The sequence below is a fragment of the Oryctolagus cuniculus genome, chromosome 2 (assembly GCF_051225735.1).
Source record: "Oryctolagus cuniculus isolate XC-2025 breed Fujian yellow rabbit chromosome 2, ASM5122573v1, whole genome shotgun sequence".
In the NCBI taxonomy this organism is placed as follows: domain Eukaryota; kingdom Metazoa; phylum Chordata; class Mammalia; order Lagomorpha; family Leporidae; genus Oryctolagus; species Oryctolagus cuniculus.
Window position 1 is genome coordinate 112,429,754 of NC_142868.1, and position 22,705 is coordinate 112,452,458.

Genomic DNA, 22,705 nt, shown 5'->3' on the forward strand with positions numbered 1-22,705 from the left:
GCCCAAGTGCTTGGGCCCCTGCCACCCATGTGAGAGACCTGGATGGAGTTCCAGGCTCCTGGCTTCTACCTGGCCTGGCCCCAGCTGTTTCAGCCTTTTGGGGAGTAAACCCCATGGATGGAAGATCTCTGTCTCTCCCCCGCTCTCTCTTAACTTTGCCGTTCAGATAAATAAATCAATCTTTAAAGAAAAAAAGCCCTGGGCATCGATGCCCAGGTGCATTCCCCAGTGGGCTGTACTCCATGTGTGTTGTCATACATTGTACTGAGAGAAGTGAGCAGTGTCCCCATGACTCCAGGGGGAGAGACAGCTGCCAAGTGTGCACCTGCTGTCTCCTGGGCACAGCTCAATGCACCTCTTCCCTCTGTGTCCTTTCTGGGTAACAAACCATAACCGTGAATGCAATAGGTTTCCTGAACTCTTCCAGAAAATCATTGAACCTGAATGGTTTTGGGGACCCCTGACCTGTTAAGTTAAAATTTAACAGAGAATCCAACTTTAACAAACAACATGCAGCTAAGGGCTATCTAAAGAAGTAAATTTTAAAAGATTTATTTATTTGAAGTTGAGTTACAGAGAGAGTGAGAGAGACTCACACAGAAAAAGAGAGAGAGGTCTTCCATCTGCTGGTTCACTTTTCAAATGGCTGCAACAGCCCAGGCTGGGTCAGGCAGAAGCCAGGAACCTGGAAGTCCATGTGAGTCTCCAGTGGGGGTGGCAAGGGCCCAGGTACTCAGGCCATTTAACACTGCTTTCCCAGGCATGTTATCCGAGAGCTGGATTGGAAGTAGGGCAGCCAGGACTCCAATTGGCACTCCTATGAGATGTCTGTGTCGTAAGCTGCAGCTTAACCCACTGCACCACAATGTTGGCCCCAAGAATTTTGAATATGGTACATTCTTCAGAAAACTCTGATTGAAAACTCAATTTGAAGACAGAGAAAGTATTTTACTTTGATTGATAGTGTTCCAACTGTTTTAGGCTAATAGATCATTTTTTAAAAGATTTATTTATGTATTTGAAAGGCAGAGTTACAGAGAGGCAGAGGTAGAGAGAGAGAAGAGGTTTTCCACCCACTGGTTCACTCCCCTAGATGGCCGCAACAGCCAGAGCTGGGCTGATCTGAAGAGAGGAGCCTGGAGCTTGTGGGTGCAGGGCCTCAAGGACCTGGGCCATCTTCCGCAGCTTTCCCAGGTGCATTGCAGGGAGCTGGATCAGAAGTGGAGCAACCGGGACTGAAAGCAGTGCCCATATGGGATGCCGGCACTGCAGGCAGCAGCTTTACCTGCTATACCACAGCGCCAGTTCCTAGTAGGTCATTTATTATACTGCTTAGAAACTCAGGGGGCAGGGCAGCCTAGCAATTAGGATGCCAGTTAAGATGCCCAGGGTCCCATACGAGGGTGCTTGAGTTCCTATCCCAGCTGTGCTCTGGCTTCTAGCTTCCTTCTAATGCACATCCTGGGAGCCAGCAGTGACGGCTCAAGTGGTTGGGTGTCTGCCACCCACGTGGGAAACCCGGATTGAATTCCCAGCTCCCAGCTCTTGGGAAGTGAGCCAGCAGATGAGAGCTAGCGCTCTCTCTCCCTCTCTCCCTCTCTCTTCCTCCCCACCTGTCTTCCTCTGCTTTATATACTTGGAGTGAACTCTCTGGTCCTTTCCCTAGTTTGCAAAGGCTGATCCCACCTAACTCTTTGACCTCAGGCTGTACCCTCTGTGCCCCTTCCCCTGGGCCTGCCTTCTGTGCATATGCTGAACTTACTCCAGCTGCAGAGCCTTTGGTCTTGCTATTTCTGGTGAGCTGGCTCTTATCCTTCTGCTCTCAGCTTCCCTCCGAGATTTCTCTGGTCCCAAGAAAAGCAGCTGCTTCTCCAGCGTCTACGACATCACCCTGTTTTTCTCTCAACATACCACCTGTGAGCTTTCTTCATTTTTTACTTCTTGATTCGCTTTCTTTCTCCTCTCAATAGATTATAAGTTCCATGAGAATAGGGACCTTGTACCATTTTTTTTAAAGATTTATTTATTTATTTTAAAGGCAGAGTTACAGAGAGGCAGAGGCAGAGAAAGAGAGGTCTTCCATCCACTGGTTCACTTCCCAAATGGCCGCAACAGCTGGAGCTGAGCTGATCTGAAGCCAGGAGCCAGGAGCTTCTTCCAGGTGTCCTACATGGGTACAGGGGCCCAAGCACTTAGGCCACCTACTGCTTTCCCAAGCACAGGGGCTGGATCGGAAGTCGGGCAGCTGGGATTCGAACTGGTGCCCCTATGGGATGCCGGCACTGCAAGTGGCAGCTTTACCCGCTGTGGCACAGTGCCGGCCTCCTGTACCATGTGTTAGTTACCTAATTATATCAGAGAATAGTGCTGGAAAATTCATGCCCTTAGTAAACAGTTGCTGAGAAAATGAAGGGATGAATAAACAATTTTATCATTGTCATGACAACTTCAGTATTAAAAGTTACTCTCAGGACTGGGATGTGGCTTTGCCGTGAAGATGTCAGTCAAGAGGCCCGCATCCCATCGTGGAGTGCCTGGCTTCAAGTCCTCGCTTTAATTCCAGTTTCCTGCTACTGCAGATCCTGGGAGGCAGTGGCCACTGGGTCCCTGCTACACCTAGGGAGACCTGGAAAGTGTTCTAGCTCCTGAACTCAACCTTGGCCCAGCCCCACTGTTGTGGGAACTTGGGGCCTGAAGCAGTAGATGGAAAATCTCACTCTCTCTTTTGTATCTCTGCCTCTCTCTCTTCCATATATATGTGTGTGTGTGTAGAGAGATAATATGTATATCTTACATATATATACATATAAATATATATTATATAACATTTAAATATATGAATATATGTATATACTCATATATACATGTGCACTCTTGTTTGTCTTAGGATGATGGTTCTCCAGTTTGATTCTGCTTTAGAATCACATGAGAAGCTTTTAGAAAAGTCCAGGTGTCTACCCAGGTGGCACCCAATTGAGTCAGAATCTCTGGGGGTGGGGCCAGGCATCAGCACTTTCTGAAGCTCCTGGGGGTTTTTGCAGGCCCAACACCTAAGGCTGCTCCCAAGGATAGTACACGGCATCACCACTAGATGGCACTAGAAACTGATCAGATGTCACCAGCTCTTAGGCCTTATTGCTTAGTCCCTCAGCTAACAATAAACCCATTACTTGTCTTTTATAATTAGGCAAAAACAGAATATCAGCTGAGTTAATAGTTACATAGCATTTCCAATACAAAGTATAACTCCAATATAATGCACCTTTGAGTTGATCTGATGAAACAAATACAAATCTATGGTTTGTAAAATTGACTTTTGATTGAACTTCAGCTATTTCTAATCCCTTCCCTTAAAAAATTTCTTTTGTCATACAGAAAAATATAAATGTTATTATAACAGCACCGACATGGAAAAGGAAAGGGAAGCTTGCCTTCCCCGTCAGCAGGTTTCCTGGGATGAAATGACAATAGGTAGATTAGGTAGGAGACTCATGTGGGGGTGGGGTGCTGGGGCCAGGGGGGCAGAATCATAAGTGTGTGATTACCCAGTAAGTTCGTGAAGTCCCATACTTACATACCCTTCTTCACAGTGCAGAGGGAGATGGGGAAATGTGACAATTTTGAAGGATTCTAAATGATAGTTAGGGGAACAAATGGCCAACCTAGCTTGCAGAATGGTTCTTTGGAGTTTAAATGAGCCCAAAGGACACACGTTATCTTGTATCAAAATCCATTCAGGTGACATCACTCACGCCTCTTCCCTTTCATAGAGCATAAGATTGTGGGGTGGAGATGGAAGCCCAGTGGGTTCCCCTCAGGGATCTGCTCTTTTTTTCCATAGACAGCTTTTATATATTTATTTGAAAGGTAGTGGGGTGGGGTGGGGGCGCTCCCATCCTCTGGTTCATTTCCCAGATTCCTGCAGCAGCCAAGGCTGGGTCAGGTCAAGGCAAGGAGCCTAAAATAAGGTCTCCTAAGTGGGGATGGCAGGGACCTGGCTCCTTGATCTGTCTCTGCTACCTTCCAGGGTGCAGCTTAGCATGAAGCTGGATCAGTAGTGGAGGACCCACGGTCTCCTCCATGGGGTCTCTTGCTAGTGGAGGCCACAGGGCTCGAATCAAGCAGTCTGTTAATGGGGATGGGCCTCCCAGTGGTGTCTTAAGCACTGTGACAGATGCCCGCCCATCCACGCCCCTGATCACAGCCACACTGAGGACCGTGCTTCCAACACATGACACTGGGGGACACATTTAAACCACAGCAGGGTCAAGCCCACTAGGCAGTGAGAAGTGGCAGAATGGGTGGGAATGCTGAAAGAGAAAAAGAAGAGGCAGGCATTTGGTACGGCAGTAGAATTGCCCCGTCCCATGTTGGAGTACTTGGTTCAAGTCCTCGCTCCTCTGCTTTGGATCCAGGTTCCTGCAGATATGCACCCTGGGAGGCACCAGGTGACAACTCAGTGCCGCCCAGGAGGGAGACCTGGATTGAGATACCTTGCTCAGCCCTGGCTGTTGCAGGCATAGGCGGGTAGGGGGTCATGAACCAGCAGATGGAAGATGCCTCTCTGTCTCTCTGCCTTCCAAATAAAATGAAAGTTTTTTTAGAGGAGACAGAACTAGTGGCAGACAGACAGCTACAGGAATGGCTACCATCCTGCAGTCCCCACTTACTACGTATGCATCAGGGCTCGCTCAGCACTAGCATTTCCCAGCCCCCCTGTAATCCTGGAGAGTCCTCGGTCGCAGCGCAGGACGCAGGCTCCGCTGGGAGCCTACGTGACTTGCACAGGTCACGGACTGGCAAAGGCAGGTTTGACCTCCGCAGTGGGTTGGCCTCTGTCCTGTTACCATGCTCCATCCAGAATAAGCTTCGCATCCCCTCTGGGTGCTGAGACCCAGCCCTGCCTTGAGGTGCCCCCCTCAGCAGCCCCCCTTGGCAGGCTGGAGTCAGCCTGGCCTCAGTAGCAGGAGACCACTTGAGAGCACTGGGCAGGCTGGCCCAGCCTGGGAGTGGCTGCTTCTGGCCTGCTCCCTACCTGGGGACCCCGGCAAGCCCCTCACAGTCCAGACACACCAGGACCCTTGCTAACCCCTGGAGTCACCCATTTCTTATTCCCAAGTGGCTCTCCTGTCCTTTGCAACCCCTATATTTGCGAAAGCTTTAAATACACTTTAATGAGGCATAATAGCAATCGTATGTGCTCAGTGAGGAGTTATTGATTTTTCTGCGTAAACTAACGTGCCTGTAGGGCTATTTATATTTATCATTAGAGCACAGAGCTCGTTTTGGCTCTTGATGTACCAACCACGCCAAGATCTATTTTCCTTTCTGGGAAAACATTAAGTATTTACCGCACTGCATTTTTTGCCTCTCCTCATTTTTACTGCAAACCCAGAGACTAAATAACAGCAGACAGCTGTCTCCATTTTTCAGGAATCTGGTCTGTACGTCTACAGAACCACACTCTTACATTAGCATCCTACTGGCCTGCTTTTCAGTGGCACAATCTAAAGCCATACACTCAATTGCTTCAGTTTTGTCTCTAATAAAATTAAAATGCAAATTATTTTGGCACATGACCTTCCCAGTGTTTCTCTTTTTTTGTAGAAATATACACGATCAGGGCTGGCGTTGTGGTGTAGCAGGTAAAACTTCCACCTGCAGTGCCGCCATCCCATATGGGCGCCGGCTCAAGTCTCGGTTGCTCCTCGTCCGATCCAGCTGTCTGCTGTGGCCTGGGAAAGCAGTGGAAGATGGCCCCGGTGCTTGGGCCCTGCACCCATTGTGTCCAAGCACTAAGATCTCCCTAGGGTAGCCGATCCTTTCCCGATGGATCAAGCATGGCCTGGCTCCAAAAGCAGTAAGTTCCTTGTTTGGAAGTTTCCTGCTCCAGCCATGAGTGCAGCTTTGGTTTAAACGTGTGCGCTTGTTGCAGAACTTCTCAGAACAGATCCTTGTGAATCTTCTAGGGAAATTTGGCAGCCCTTGTGTGACCATGGGGCCCTTTGTCTGCGGCTGTCTCATGGGAGGAGCATTCCGAGGATTCACTGGGGGGAGGGAGAGAGTGCAAATACCAGCATCAGAGTCTTCAACCGTGATGAAGGCTTTGGGAAAGCTCCTGGAGGAAGTGGTGCCACTGCTTTTGTCTGTGTGTCTCTGGAGGTTTCTGAGATAAGCATTCAGGCATTTGGATGCTGTCATTATTATTATTTTTGAGCAGAAAGACAAAGAGGGTAATTCCAGCCACACACATTCGGTAAACTAGATAAGCAGGGAGTCATCAGCATGGTGCTGGCTCCATTTTTTGAATTCCTAAGTAATGGACCTCGAACTAACTTAGTACATAAACCAAAACCTAATTTAGGAGTATTTTCTGGGGGAAGGGGTAACAGATAGCTGGTTCTTTAGCCAATCACAAACAGCCAATCTTCAGTCAATCAAGGCAGCCAACTAATCACATCATGTAAACACATAAGGCAACCATATAGCAATAGCCAATCAGGTGATTTCTCTACTTTGTTGCTGTGTCTAGCCTATAAAAGGTCACTGTTCAGCCCAGGGTTGTGGCATAGTGGGCTGAGCCTCCAACTGTGACACTGGCATCCCATCTAGGCACCAGTTTGAGTCCCGGCTGCTCCACTTCTGATCCAGCTCTCTGCTATGGCCTGGGAAAGTAGTGGAAGAAAGCTCAAGTGCTTGGGCCCCTGCACCCGCATGGGAGACCCAGAAGAAGCTCCTGGCTCCTGGCTTTGGATCAGCCCAGCTCCGGCCATTGCAGCCATCTGGGGAGTGAACCAGTGGATAGAAGACCTCTCTTTCTGTCTTTCCCTCTCTGTCTATAACTCTACATCTCAAATAAATAAAACTTTAAAAAACAAAGTCAGTGCTTACCATGCTGGTTGGAGCTCACTGGACCTCTTCTCAGTCCTGCCTGATTCAAGAATCATTTTTATTTTTAAAATTACTTTTTAATTTATTTTATTTGAGAGAGAGAGGTGGGGGGAAGAGATATCTCATCTGCTGGGTGACTCCCTAGCTGTCCACAGTGGGAGCTAGGAACTCAGTCAGGTCGCTCAGGCACATGAAGGGATCTAACTCCTTGAGCCAGCACCCGCTCCCTCCCAGGGTCTGTATTTGCAGGAAACTGGAATTGGGAGTGGAGCCAGGACATGAACCCAGGATTGTGGGTGTCCCACCTGGTGGCTTAACTGCTAAGCCAAATATCTGCCCTTCATGATTTCATTCTTTGCTCACATAAACTCTGTTAAATTTATTTTGTCTCAAGTTTTCCTTTCAGCACATTACAAAGCATTCGAGGCCCCCTAGCCTGGACCAGACTAGGCCAGTGTTAGGCAGCTGATGCCTGGAGCACTTAGCTCTAAGTGGCACAAAAGCATTGTTAGAAGCATACACAATCAGCAGAAAAAATAGATAAGCTGCACTTTGCTAAAATCTGAAATTTTATGCTTCCAAGAACACACTCAAGAACACGAAAAGACAAAAGACAACACACAGAGTGAGAGAGAAAATATTTGCAAATCTTATCTCTGATAAGGAACTTAGTAACCAGAATTCGTGGAGTACTCTTACAACTCGGAAGGAAAGAGGCAAATGAAAACCTTATTTCTCTAGGAAAGATACGCAAATGGTCAGCAAAGACAGGAAAAGCTGCTCAGGGCAGTAGCCGTCAACAAATCCACGGTGATGACCCTTACCACACACGGGGACAGCTGAACTGAAAATGAGGGACGAGAACAAGTGTGAGCAGGGCTGCTGTGAGGAAGGGAACAGTAGTGCAGCTGCTTTGGAAGGTAGTCTGTGAGCTCCTCCAAAAGTGAACTCTGGGACTATTCGATGTCTCAGCACCTGTATTCCTGGACATCTACTCAGGAAAAATGAAAGCATGTCTATGAAAAGACTTGTACAGAAATGTTCTTTAAAAAAAAAGATTTTATTTATTTAAAAAGTAGAGTTATATGGAAATTGAGAGCCACAGAGAGATCTGGTTCATTCCCCAAAAGGCCGCAAAGGCTGGGGCTAGACCAGGCCAAAGCTGGGGCTTGGAATTTCATCCAGGTCTCCCACATGGGTGGCATGGGCCAAGTGCTTTGGCCAATCTTTGGTTGCTTTCCCTGGCAGGGAGCTTGATTGGAAGTGGAGTAGCACCTTAGAATGGTGATCATTAAAACTTCTTTGGGGCTGGTGTTGTGACATAGAGGTAAGGCTGCCACCTGTGATGCTGGCATCCCATATGGGCACCTGCTCCACTCCCAATCCAGCTTCCTGTTAATAGCCTGGGAAAGTGGTAGAAGATGGCCCAAGTGCTTGGGCCCCTGCACTCGACATGAGAGACCTGGAAGAAGCTCCAGGCACCTAGGTTCTTCCTGGCACATCCCTTGCTGTTGCAGCCATTTGGGGAGTAAACCAGCAGATGAAGAGCCCTCTCTTTCTGTCTCTCCCCATCTCTGTAACTCTGCCTTTCAAATATATCTTTTTTTTTTTTTTTTTTTTGGACAGGCAGTTAGACAGTGAGAGAGAGAGACAGAGAAAGGTCTTCCTTCCATTGGTTCACCCCCAAATGGCCACTATGGCCGGCGCGCTACACCAATCCAAAGCCAGGAGCCAGGTGCTTCCTCCTGGTCTTCCATGTGGGTGCAGGGCCCAAGCACTTGGCCATCCTCCACTGCCTTCCTGGGCCACAGCAGAGAGCTGGACTGGAAGAGGAGCAACCGAGACAGAACCGGAGCCCCAACCAGGACTAGAACCCAGTGTGCCAGCGCCGCAGGTGGAGGATTAGCCTAGTGAGCCGCTGTGCCGGCCTCAAATAAATCTTAAAAAAAAAACACAAAAGGGTATGTGAAAGATATCTCAATGACAGTAATTTTTAAAGAATCACTAGGATAAATGAGAAGAACCGTACCCACGAATACCGACTTCCACACAGGACTTTTCACATAACTGCAAAATGCAAAATGCCCTGAAAGGTAAAGCAAAAACAAACAAAAAAGCAGTGAAAACACCGCTCCTCGACAGCTCGACATAATCCTGCTGAGCACCTCGTGCTATGCGTGTGGATAATCATTCTAAGCAACCACAGGCTTGAACGTGGTAAGTCACCCAAGATGAAGGCAGATGAAGCGACGCCTGGTTAGGGCTGATCACCCACCAGAGAAGACAGCTTCATTGCCTTATCCAGTTTCAGAAATTAGCAAGAGTGTACCGTAGGAGAGCAAGAACTGGAGGGAAGGAGGGACGTGTTAGCCATATACAGCCAGGCGAAAGCACATGCAAATAGATTTTGAGCAGAGCGCTGGGAATGTGGGCCACTTATGCTGTTTGTTCAATAAATAGCAGAAAAACAGTCACAGGAGAGGGAATTCTACAAGAATGCAAATGGTATTGTTTAGGGCCCGACAATTCAGCGGAGCCCCAGGCTGAGGGACAGGGCCAAGAGTGGAGATGGGCCCTGGGAAAGAGCTCACTGCAACAGCACAGGAACACCTCCCCTGTGACTTCGGGGATGCTCGAGCTTTCTCCTGACGCTGTAGGCTTGTGGCTGGCTTTCTGATCGACCTCTGTACACCCAGGCTCTCTTCCTTGGCAGTCAGGCAGTCCTCACTCATAAATGTTCTCCCTCCCACAACAGCCTGAACAAAATCCCCTCCTCAACGGGCCAGCACATTTTTGTCTTTGACAGGCACATAAGAAAACCTTTATTTTGAACATAAAGAAGGAAGTATACAGCTTTTATCGTAGACAATCTGTTCTTTCTGCGCCTACTAAGAAAATGTTGAAAAGCTATTTAAAGCATGTCAGTTTGAAGGGTTGCCAAAGTTTTCACCAGCCAAGGGTACCCTCAGCCAGAGTTGCCATGGCTTTCTGTGTCAGAGAAAGACTGTGGGGTACTCTTCTTAGAAGAAAATTCACTCCCTTCTGATGAAAAATCCAGGAATCTTTTGTTTTGTTTCAAACAAAACCTCCCCAAGAACACCCCAGTGCTGTTTCTAGAGTCTGAGTCCATGTCCCAACGTGTAGGGTGAGTTCATCCCAGAGCTCTCCAAATACCAAGCACGTAGCTTTGCCCAGGTTCATGGATCTTTCCTGGGGCAGGGGTGGGGTAGATACATGTATAGAACCAGTGTCATTCCAGATGATCATATTTTTAAGAAAAGATTTATTTACTTACTCTTACTTATTTATCTGAAAGGCAGAATGACACACAGAGAGAGAAACAGAGAAAGATCTTCATCTGCTGGTTTGCTCCCTGAATACCTACAACAGCCAAGGCTGGGCCACACCAAAGCCATCTGAGTGGGTGGCAGGAACCCAATTACTTGAACCATCACGTGCTGCCTTCCAGGGTCAGCATTCACAGCAAGCTGGAATCAGAGCCAGAGGCAGGGACTGAACACAGGTACTCCAGTGTGGGATATGGGTGTCCCAACCTGTAACTTCACCACCAGACCAGACACCCACCCTCTGGGTGATCAGGTTTTTAATATGATTGTTACATTGTATTTATTTCTTTTAGTTTTTGAAAAGATTTATTTATGTATTTGAAAGGCAGAATTACAGAAAGGGGAAAGACCGAGAGAGAAAAAGAGAGAGAGAGAGAGAGAGAGAGAGACAGTTTCCATTGCTGGTTCACTCCCCAAATGGCTGCAACAGCAAGGACTGGTCTGAGCCCAATCCAGGAGCCTAGAGCTCCATCCAGGGCTCCCACATGAGTGGCAAGGGCCCAGGCACTTGGGCTGTCTTCCACTGCTTTCCCAGGTGCATCAGCAGGGAGCTGAATCGGAAGTGGAGCAACCAGGACTCCAATTGGTGCTCCTATGAGATGCGAGCTTTGTAGGCAGCAGCTTCACCCCCTGCCCCACAACTGTGGCCCCTGAATCTTATGTTACTTCCTTTTACACCATGACCGCTGTATGCCCTTTACTATCTTCAAGCCATCGTAAATCATAGATGGTAAATAAAGTAGGAACACTCAGAGGTGATCACAGTTCAACTACACATTGGCCTTTCTCAGCAGGGCTATTGTGAATAGACGCACTCTCAGCCTATTGGTGAGGCACACCGTGGAATTGTCCCAGTGCCCTCGCTAACGACTGGTCCCACATTGAACCTCAGGAGTCAACCGTTGGGATTTCCTGCCTCATGTTGAGTCAGGGGGGTTCAGTACTCCAAAATGTGACTTTGTTGCATATGCATGATAATTTCTTCTGTTACCTGTCCCAAAGGGATCCAATTTTGTCCTGGACTGTGTGTGGCAAAGTGATTTAGAGGTTGGTTGCTTCATCCAAGAAGCCTCTGAATCTGGAAAGGCTAAGAAAAAAAAAAAAAAGATTCACTCCAGAAACTGCCTGGGGTCCCCTCTCTTAGTGGATGAAGGATACATCAGTCCAGTCCAATAAACCTGCTCTCAGGATCAGAGTAGAAAGAGCTGACTGCAAGGCCGGCGCCGTGGCTCACTTGGTTAATCCTCCACCTGTGGCGCTGGCATCCCATATGGGCACCGGATTCTGTCCTGGTTGCCCCTCTTCCAGTCCAGCTCTCTGCTGTGGCCCGGGAGTGCAGTGGAGGATGGCTCAAGTGCTTGGGCCCTGCACCCCATGGGAGACCAAGAGGAAGCACCTGGCTCCTGCCTTCGGATCAGTGCAGCACACCGGCCGTAGCAGCCATTTGTGGGGTGAGCCAACGGAAGGAAGACCTTTCTCTCTCTCTCTCTCTCTCTTACTGTCTAATTCTACCTGTCCAAAAAAAAAAAAAAGAGCTGAGCTGACTGCAGAAATGCAACTACTCTACAATCTCACTCATGTGAAATCTAAAAAAGTTGATCTCTTAGAAGTTGAGAGTAGAATGACAGTTACCAGAGGTAGGAGAGGGGACTGGAGAGGGAATGGGAGAAAGATTGGGACACAGGCACTAAGTTATCTGTAGATAAGAAAAATAAGTGTTCTGTTGCCTGACTATACATAATAACAACTTTCTGTCTGTTTCAGAAAAGCTACAGGAAAAGATTTTGAATGTTTTTACCCCAAAGTAATGATAAATCTTTGAGGAAATAAATATACTTACACTGATTTGAGTGTTAAGCAAGTTGTATATATATATATATATTTCACATAAATCACAAAATCATAAATATGTATAATTTTTGTCTTCTGTTCTTCAGTTACTTTGAAAGTGTCAGGAGAGATTTAATTTTAGTAACTTTTCAGAGTTATTTACACAGTACTTCCCACTTACCCTTTTTTCTAAAATACTTATTTTTCTACAAATACTTGTTTTTCTAAAAATACTTATTTATACTACTTGAAAGGGAGAGCAAGAGAAAGAAAAAAACAGAGAATCCATTGGTTCACTCCCCAAATGCCTGCAACAGCCAGGGCACAGTCAGATTGAAGCCAGGAGCCGGGAACTCCATCCAGGTCTCCCACGGGTGTGACGGGGCCCAAGCACTTGGGCCATCTTCTGCTTCCTCCCAGGTGGACTAGCAGGAAGCTGGATTGGAAGCAGAGTAGCTGGGCCTTGAACCAGCACTCTGATAGGGAATGCTGGCATTCCAAGCTCAGCTTAACCTGCCACAGTGCCTGCACCTGCCCTCATCATATCCCTGAGTTCCAGGACTCCCAGTGGATTGTAGATAGTATTGAACTTTAGATATACTGTGTTTTTCCCTCTATCCACATACCTATGGTAAAGTTTGATTTATAAATTAGGCATAATAAGGAATGAATAACAATAGCTAATAATAAAAAGAGTAATTATAATAATATACTGTAATAAAAACTCTAAAACTTGTGAATTGTTTCTAGAATGTTCTTTACTATTTTTTTTTTTTTGACAGGCAGAGTGGACAGTGAGAGAGAGAGACAGAAAGAAAGGTCTTCCTTTGCCGTTGGTTCACCCTCCAATGGCCGCCGCGGCCAGCGCCCTGCGGCTGGCGCACCGCGCTGATCTGATGGCAGGAGCCAGGAGCCAGGTGCTTTTCCTGGTCTCCCATGGGGTGCAGGGCCCAAGCACCTGGGCCATCCTCCACTGCACTCCCGGGCCACAGCAGAGAGCTGGCGTGGAAGAGGGGCAACCGGGACAGAATCCGACGCCCCAACCGGGACTAGAACCCGGTGTGCCGGCACTGCTAGGCGGAGGATTAGCCTAGTGAGCCGCGGCGCCGGCCTCTTTACTATTTTTGAACCGTGAAAAATGAGATGGAGAATAAAGGGATACAAAAGTAGGATTAATATTAAGCCTGGGTATCTCTGACAGACCTACATTTATCATTCTTCTGAGACATTTGCTGAAAACCTACGAGGCACTTGATAAAACAAGGAGGAAAAAAGATCTCCACCCTGCATGGGACTTAGATTTTAGCAGGCAGATACAGACCTTAAATGATAAACATAATAAAAACAAACTTATGTTATAGGCAACAGATGGCATATTTGGATAATTCCAACTAAAGTGACTGTCCAAGTAGATGCCACAAATTAACCTAATCAGGAAGCTGGTGTAAAAGCTTTGCATATTTTATTGCTTTCCTTAACCAACTAATTAGATTTCATAGCTGTGGAAGGGAAGGAGGTGGGATGTGTTTCAAGAGACCAGGATTCTTGCCTTAATTCAGAGTTAGATCTCTTTACAAGTTGAAAAACCATTGTGACATATTGGAGTGCCAGTTTGAGCCCCAGCTGTTCCACTTCCTATCCAGCTTCTTGCTATTGTGCCTGGGAAGGCACTGGATGATAATCAAAATGCCTGGGCCACTGCCATCCATGTAGGATACCCGGATGGAGCTCCTGGCTCCTGGCTTCAGCCCGGCCCAGACCTAGTTATTGTGCCCACTTGAAGAGTGGATCAGTGAACAAAACATCTTTCTGTTTCTGTCTCTCCCCCTCGCTCTCTGTCCCTCTCCCTTTCAAATACATAAATATGTGTGTTTGTGTGTGTGTGTGTGTGTATGTATTTAAAAATCCACCAATTCTAACTAAATTAAGCAAATAGGATCCAGGGCTGTGTCAGAGACTCCGAAGCTGGACCCAGGATGGAGGCTGGAGTGGCAGGTGCACTCCAAGTTCATGCACGGGTAGGACCACACCCTGGGGGCTGACCTTGAACAGGTGTGCATGTGGTGGGGGCAGGAGGGGCTGACAGAGGCCTGGCTGTCTTCCCTCCCTGTCCCAGCTGCTGCTGTTAGAGCAAGTGCATGCTAGTAGCTGAGAGTCCACAAGAAATGCATTTCACTATTTTAAAATCAAAAGTTAAAGATTTTACAATGTAATGCTAAAAACGAGTATCAATTTGATTTTGCCATTTTTCTCTTCATATTTTGGAGCCAGTAAAATTTCTTTCCAGGGACTCACGCATTTTCGACAGTCCTTGAAGCGGCCAGAGCAGTGCCTCCGCCTGAACCCACGCCCCTTCCGGAGCCCACAGCTCAGCCGCCCGCAACCTCAGCCTCCCTGTTCTGATTGCTTCCTCCGCTCAGGGCCCAGCCGAAATCAATGCCACCGTGGGATCGGATGCCAGATTTGATAAAGGGGCCAGGTAAGAACCCGAGCCGCCTTGGGGACCGGTTGTGAATCTCCAAGCAGACACACATTCTCCATTAGCGGCCTCCTCCGAGGAAGCCAGTTTCAGCAGGGTCATTAAAAGTTGATGATTCTGCAAACGTCCTTGTATCCGCTGGGCTGTGTGTGCTCGGGCAAGCAGGGGAATGTTTTCCTCCGGAATAGATTGAGGCACTAGGCAAGGAATGACGGTAAGGTAATCCCACACTTAACCTTAGACTGACCATGAAATTCAACATCTCAGACTTTTGAAGGAGAGGCAGGAGGAGAAGCAAGTTTGGGTTAATGCTGATATACTCCGAAGTCAGCGGGGAGAGAAGAGGTCATGGATTGTGTATCAGATAAATCAGAGAGGACAGAAAGCCAAAGCTGAGCATTGTTTGTCCCCCAAAGAATTGAAGTAGTCTTATGGTTTGGATTTGGATAGTTATTTTAAGACGCGGGGCAATATCACCGAGGAGCATCCTCCTGTCCCCAGCCCTTGGGGAGAGCTGAGGCCGCAGGGCCCTAGATCCGCAGATAAGCAAACAACTTGACTGCCAGGGGCTGAGCTCCTTGGGGTCAGAACTAGTGACAGAGCAGGGCTGGAGCCCCTGTCTCCACATCCCCGAGTCCGAGCTGTGCTCTCACCACCCACTGCACACAGGTCGCAGGCCTGAGTTGACTCGCTGGGAGAAGACTCCAAGTTATTTGACAAGGTTGAGTCAGCACTGTGGCGTGTGAGATCAGCCTCGCATATGGACGCCGGTTTGAGTCTTGGCTGCTCCACTTCTGATCCAGCTCCCTGTTAATGCACCTGAGAAAGCAGCGGAGGATGCCCCCAAGTACCTAGGCCCCAGCACCCACATGGGAGACTTGGAAGAAGCTCCGGGCTCCTGGCTTCAGCCTGGTACAGCTCCAGCTGTTGTGGCCATTTAGAGTGAACCAATAGATGGAAGACCTCTCTCTCTGTCCCTTCCCACCCCACCTTTCAAATAAATAAGATAAATCTTTAAAAAAAAAAGACCACAAGAGTATTTTAAACGTTCTTGAAGAAAAAACTTTGAAATCCACACCTTTTTAAAATTTTGCACAGCATGCATTTTCTGTGAACTCTTTGAAGAGCCCTGGTCTATAGCTGTTGTAAACCATAGTTACCCTGCTGTGCTGTAGAACACTAGCACCGGAAGTTCTGAATAAGGGCACAGCAGGCTGAGTCCCCACTTCTGTGCCGGAATCCCATAGCAGTGCCAGCTCCAGTCCCTGCTGCTGCACTTCCAGTCCATTTCCCTGCTCGTGCTCCTGGGAAAGCAGCAGAAGACACCCCCCATGCTTGGGCCCCTGCCTCCCAGGTGGGAGACCCGGATGGAATTCCTGTCTTCTGTCTTTGGTCTAGGCCTTGTCTGGCCACCATTTGTCTGTCTCCCCTTTTCTCTCTGCCTTTCAAATAGCTAAACACATACATTTGATTTGCCAGTGCTAATAGTTAAGATATATAGCATTTACAGTTTGCTGCATTTCTTTTCTGTAAATGTAGCGTCTGTGCTGTGGGGAGGGAGTTTGTTTGTTGAGCCACTTCATTCTGGTTATTAGTCACAGGCTCACAATTGATCAACATAACCACCGGATCTGGGAAAAATTGTCTATGAGCAGTTTCACATCATAAAAACCTGCTATTATTAAACACAAGAAATGCCTGCAGGCTCAGAGACGGCGAGCAGTGCTCACGGGGTCGGAGGGGAGTTGATAGCCGTGTGCCAAGTGTCGACTTCTGCTTCTCCGTGGTTCTTCCCTGAGCTGTTCGGATGGTGTGCACCCCTTCTCCCATACGAGCCATCGCCAGCGGTCTTCCCCGAGAGAACTGTAGCGGTGGGGACTGTCATCTCCACGCAGGATGCACTGTCAGCATAAGATTGCCATTTTTGTTTTCAATCTTCTGTTGTTTAGCTGAGAGACAGAGGCAGACAGAGGGCTCCTGTCTGCTGGTTCACTCTCCAAATGCCCCAATGGCTAAGGCCAGAGCCAGGATCCAGGAACTCAGTCCAGGTCTCCCGTGTGGTTGGCAGAGACCCAACTACTTGAGCTACGACCCCTGCCTCCCCGGGGTCTGCACTGGCAGGAAGGGGGGCTTAGCAACTGGAGCCAGGACTCAAACTCAGGCGTTCTCATATGGGACACAGACATCCTAACTGTTAGGCCAGACGCCCACCCCAGAATAAGGCGGGTGTTGTCCTTCTCCATGGTGTGTGTGGCAAGGCACCAAGACGTCCTCCGTTCTATGGGGAGAGGTGGTGACAAGGTCCCCTTGGGGGAGAGGAGGCTTCGCTTCCTCCCTCTCCACCACAGACTTGCTGGGTCACTTTGCTGTTAGCTTGAACTACCGTGCACTCTTTGCAGAAGCTGGAAGTGGAGTTGAGGAAGTCTCCATTCCTCATGCCCCAGACTGCATGGTGAAGGGCTGGGAGCAGGCGGGACCGCCTGCAGGTAGATGTCTCCCAGAGTAGGGGACCGCCACTCCGACAGGCAGCTGCCCGCCCGGAAAGCACCCTTGTTTCAGGCCGTCTGTGACGTCGGAATGCCCTTTCGTCCCATCCTCTGCCTGCGGGTGTGCGAGGAGTCAGGGGAACTGAGAGCAGAGGGGGAAGTGGGGAGACTCCCAGGAGGGGAACTTCAGTGGCCCGAGAGCTCTGCCCATGGAGCTCTCCTGATGCATGCATTGCGAGTGCCCGGATCGTGTGTGCACTTGCAGTGACGGAACACAGAGGGGCAGGGACTAACGCCAGAAGGATGCCTTTTGCAGGAGATGGCCTTGACTGGGGAGGAGAAGGAGGGAGCCCAGAGTGCTGGGAAAGTGCCATTCCCTCACTGGCTGGCTGCACACCTGCGTGGGTCACCACCAAGCTAGGCATGGAGAGAGGTGACTGGGACCAAGTCATGTCTCTAGAGCTGCCGGGACAGTGACAGCCACGAGGTTCAGTTGCAGGTCATCAGGGGAGAAGTCCCATAAAGCCGCAGGCGAGGAAGAGTCGGGTAGTATGGGGAGAGGGGGAAGGGTTGGGGGCAGGGCAGGTGCTTTCCGCTGAAGAGCAGCCTGTGTGGGTGATGAGGAGGCAGAGGACAGCTGTGTGCTGCCAAAACGCTGCACGTAGGCGCACCAGGTCAGGGCTCCACTGCTGTGACCAAGAAGTCCATGGCTCAAGGCGGACACATAGGTCTGAGAGTCCCACAGAGAGATTCCAGGTCAGAGGGCTCTGCTCCACACAGTCACTCGGGAGCCCAGACTCATTGCAGCCCTGTGCGTTAGTCTGTTTACCATCACCAGAAGGGAATACTTGAGGCTGGGGATGGCACAAAGACAGGAGGTGTCAGTAGCTCATATGCAGGTATAGGTGGTTTTGGAGGTTCAAGGACAGGAGGACACCAGCATCTGCTCAGCTCTGGTGCGGGCCTCATAGCCATGGTGTCGTGGAGGGCGTGCACCCAAGAGGGAGAGATCACATAGCCAGACCGGAAACCAGACATTGGTTCTCGGGTCAGGCTTGCTCTTTTTATTTATTTATTTATTTTTTAAGAATTCATTTAGGGGCCGGCACTGTGGCTTAGCGGGTTAATGCCCTGGCCTAAAGCACCAGCATCCCATATGGGATGCTCCACTTCCAGTCGAGCTCTCTGCTATGGCCCGGGAAAGCAGTAAAAGATGGTCCAAGTGCTTGAGCCCCTGCATCCACGTGGGAGACCCACAAGAAATTCCTGGCTCCTGCTTTGGATTGGCACAGCTCTGGCTGTTGCAGCCAATCAGAGAGTGAACTCTCTCTCTGCCTCTCTCTCTCTCTGTGTAGCTCTTTCAAATAAAAATAAATAAATCTTTAAAAAAAGAATTAGTTTATTTAATTGAAAGACAGAGTTACAGAGAGATATATAGCCAGAGAGAGAGAGAGAGAGAGAGAGGTCTTCCATTCCACTGTTTCACCCCCCAAATGACAGCAACAGCCAGAGCTGAGCTGATCCGAAGCCAGGAGCCAGGAGCTTCCTCCAGGTTTCCCATGTGGGTGCAGGGGCCCAAGGACTTGTACCATCCTCTACTGCTTTCCCAGGCCATAGCAGAGAGCTGGATAAGAAGTGAAGCAGCTGGGACTCGAACTGGCACCCATATGGGATACGGGCACTGCAGGCTGGGGCTTTAACCCGCTGCACCACAGTCTGGCCCAGGCTTGCTCCTTTATAACAGCCATCTCACAGGAACTAACTGGGATCCCACAAGAGCTACACGAATTCCTTCCAGGGCAGCAGCACCCTTGACAACCTGCTTACTTTCTGCTAGGCACCACCTCTCAACGTTGCCACACTGGGGACTGAATGCCTAACATGGGAACCCTTGGCAACACACTTAACCAGTATCCAAACCATAGTACCTCCCATCTCCTGCTTGGCATGCAAAAAGGCTCTGGAGAAAGGGGATAGAGGGAGAAGAACTCATGGGAAGCTTTATAGATCAGGCCCAAGAAGGAGCCAAGAACTTCTTCTGGGTCTCCCACATGGGTGCAGGGGCCCAAGGACTTTAGCCATCTTTTTCTGTTATTCCAGGCCATAGCATAGAGCTGGATCAGAAGTGGAGCAGTCAGGGATTGAACCGACACCCATATGGGATGCCGGCACTGCAGGCGGCAGCTTTATCCTCTACACCACAGTGCCAGCTCTGAGAGAGAGAGAGATCTTCTATCTCCCCACTGGCTCACCCCCCAGTTGGCTGCAATGGCCAGGGCTGGGCCAGGCAAAGGCCAGGCAAAAGCCAGGAGCCTGGAACTCCATCTGAATCTCCCACAGGGTGACAGGAGTCCATGTACTTGGGCCATGATCTGATGCTTTCCCAGGCGCATTAGGAAGCTGCATGGTAAGCAGAGCAGCTGGGACTCCAGCCAGCACTCTGGTACGGGATGCTGGCATTTCAAGTGGCAGCCTGGCCCTTGACCAAGCATTTTGTCTAATGGCCACTCCAGGCTGCAAAGGGAGGCTGAGAACTGTGCTGTAACCTTGAGTCCAGGAAGAAGGGGGGGGACCAGATTTTGGTGGGCAGCCAACAGTCTGCACAGACGACTTACATCAAAACAGGGACGCATGAACGGGAGGCTCGAGCCCAGAGCTCAGCGCCACTCCCACGTGTCCAGGACTCCTTAGAATTCCCTGGGCCTCTCATAGAGGGCTGGTCCTTCACTCTGAGGACTGCCCTGCCCAAGGTCCCAAGGGCTCTGAAGTAGTGAATCAGAAGCCCTGGCCACATGCAGGGTTGCTGTCCTTGGATCCATGACAGGCATCCGTGGCTCTGCTTTTAAAGCCGAGTCTTTCTCCTGTGAGAGTGTTGGGGTCAGTTATGCTGGGTGTTCAGCTGAAGGAAGGGTACCCCGTAGCTAGCTTCCCCACGTGCCGCTCAAAGGTGTTCTTTTTTGTTTTTTAGAAGATTTTATTTATTTATTTGACAGGTAGAGTTACAGACAGTGAGAGGGAGAGACAGAGAGAAACGTCTTCCAACTGTTGGTTCACTCCCCAAGTGGCCGCAACAGCAGGAGCTGCACCAATCCAAAGCCAGGAGCTTCTTCTGGGTCTCCCATAAGGGTACAGGGGCCCAAGGACTTGGGTCATCTTCTACTGCTTTCCCAGGCCACAGCAGAGAGCTGGATCAGAAGTGGAGCAGCCGGGACTAGAACTGGCGCCTATATGGGATGCAGATGGAGGATTAACCAAGGGAACCACGGCGCCGGCCCCACGAAGGTGTTCTTTATACAGTTGTCAAGGGAGATAAAGCCCCGCCTGGTGGGAATGAAAACTACAAGCACGCTCATCCCAAGGGAATTCTCCGGAATACCTTAGAGGGCACCCAGTTTCAGATAACTCATGGGGTCCAAATCCTCACGTGTCATCGAACACTAGAAAAAAAATCTTGAATATTCAAGAATGACATCTTTATAGGGGTTCCTGTTTCTCCCTTACTTGCAAGTCTGCCTGACCTTCTCCTGAAGTGGTATTAGTGTTTGGAGATCAATTTTGGGTGTCAGAATTTTGGTGATCCTAGCAGAAGCATGACACCTTGAGGCAAATATGGGGTGCCATTAGGATGTTATTTCCAAACTGCACAGGTTTATGATTCCTAATATTTCAGTTTAAAATATGGTGAAGAAGTGGCTCAATTTATACCACCAGGTACCCGGATCCCAACATCAAGCTCCAGTAAAACCATCCTGACTCTTTTCAAGAAGTTTGCACGTTAGGGGACAGTTGCCCAGGTGGTGGGTTGGCTAACTTTTGCATTTCTTCTTTCTCCTTGTTGGGACACTTTGTGGTTCCTTTGTATTTAACATACAGAGAGGCCAATGAAGATGCAGGTGCAGAAACCCAGCTCCAGCTAGAAGTGTTTCTCATCGTGAATAAAATCAAGTCCTTACTCTGTCTCCTGTGCCGTGAGCCTGAATCACAGCAGGTGTCCCAGGTATGCATGGTCAGATACCCACCGGCTTTTCTCCATCAGGTAATGCTCTGGAGACCTGACCAGGGAGATAAATCTGTTAGAAAGGACTTCTAAGGATATGAAATAACCCATCCCAGAAGTAACTGCTTTTTAACCCTAATACCTCAAGCAGAAAGGAATCCACTGCTCATTCCAGAAGCTGGGGTCTGTCTTAAGCAGATTCTCTAATGTAAGGGCTGTAAATGACTGAGCAAGAGTTCCGTGAAAATCAGCTTCCTGAGTGACAGCCTTCTCTGTCCAGGTGTGAGGTCGGCCTCAGCCATGATGAATAAGCACCAGGACAACCCAGCATGAATGCCAATCCCAGAATGCCTTTGCCTTCTGCAGGTTTGTTTCTCCACTGATGCGAGGTTTCTTCATGATTTTATTTTTCTCAGGGAAGAAGCTTAGGATGCAGCAGCTTAGATGGTGCAGTTTGTGTGCATGAAGCTAGGGAAGAAAAGGCCTCCAGTGCTGGCAGTAAGCAAACAGAAACAGTTGCTCTCCTTGCTGCTTTATTCCACTTCCTTTTTAAAAAAATTTTTGTTCACTTTAGAGAGACTGGTTAGAGCTTGTTTATGCATGTCTTAAATGGGTGCATTCACATAAAGGTGAAGTGATGAGAAACCAAAAGGAGAATTTCGTGGGGAAGTTTGAATGACCACCATTCTAAGGGAATCATTTGTTTCCTTTAAAAGTTGTACTTCTATTTCCCATAAACACTTGGCAATATAACTCCATTTAAAAAGCATTTATGCAAGATACTTGTAGTATAACATCTAAAACAATAACATACTTGGAAATAAGCTTGGCAAAATAAGTGCAAGACATGTATGCTAAAAATCACAAAACATTTTTGAAAGAAATACAAGAATAGCTGAATGAGTGAAAGACATCCCATGTCCATGGAATGAAAGACTTAATATTATTATGATGGTAATAAAAAGTAACCTGAACATTCAGTGAATTCTTGACTTTTTTACAGAAATTGACAAACTGTTCTCAAATTTCTATGATGATGCAAGAAATTCAGTAGCAAAAACAATCTTGAAAAAAGGTCAAAGGTGGAGGACTCATCTTTCCTGGTTGAAAAACTTAGTGCAAATCTGAAATAATCAAGGCTTAGTAGTACTAGCATAAGCATATAGATCAATGGAATGGAATTGAGAGTCAAGGAAATAAACCTTACTTTGTGGTGAATTGGTATTCCACAAGTGCACCAAGGCAGTTTAATGGAGAGGGGCTGGGTAATGGTTATTTCAACAAATGGTCTGGGAAATTGGATTGCTACATGCAAAAGACTGAAGTTGGATTCCTACCTCACACCGTATACAAAATTAACTCAAAATAAATAGAAGAGATACAAGTATAGTTATAACTATAAACTCTTAGAAGCTTACATCTTTGTGAACTTGAATTAAATGTTGTTCTCTTACAAATAACACCAAGAGTGTTGAGGTTGATTTCGCTTCTGGGAGGAGGAGCATGGTGGAGGTAAGAGGCGTGGAGTCACCACACAGACCCTGGGAGTCGGGTGAAAACAGGCCTGAGGCAAGCAGCCTGCAGACTCGATTATTTCAGTTGCTACAGCAGCTTATATAGCCAAGACAGCCAATCCGATCAAGGGGCAGTCTCTGCCCTAACCAATCACACCTTG

At 48.4% G+C, this 22,705-nt stretch overlaps 1 long non-coding RNA gene across 2 annotated transcripts in view; it reads left to right on the top strand.

Moving 5' to 3' along the window:
* Window positions 1–22,010, top strand: part of LOC149127997 (uncharacterized) — a 30,910-nt gene extending 8,900 nt beyond the window's left edge. Inside the window, exons 2-3 of one of the 2 annotated variants that reach the window (XR_016230222.1) lie at window positions 14,356–14,547; window positions 20,907–22,010. This is a non-coding gene — a long non-coding RNA (uncharacterized LOC149127997). Of the gene's footprint in view, window positions 1–14,355; window positions 14,548–20,026 lie in introns of those variants that run through there. The other variant, XR_016230221.1, reaches the window with a different exon arrangement.
* The last annotated feature ends 695 nt before the right edge of the window (window positions 22,011–22,705 follow it).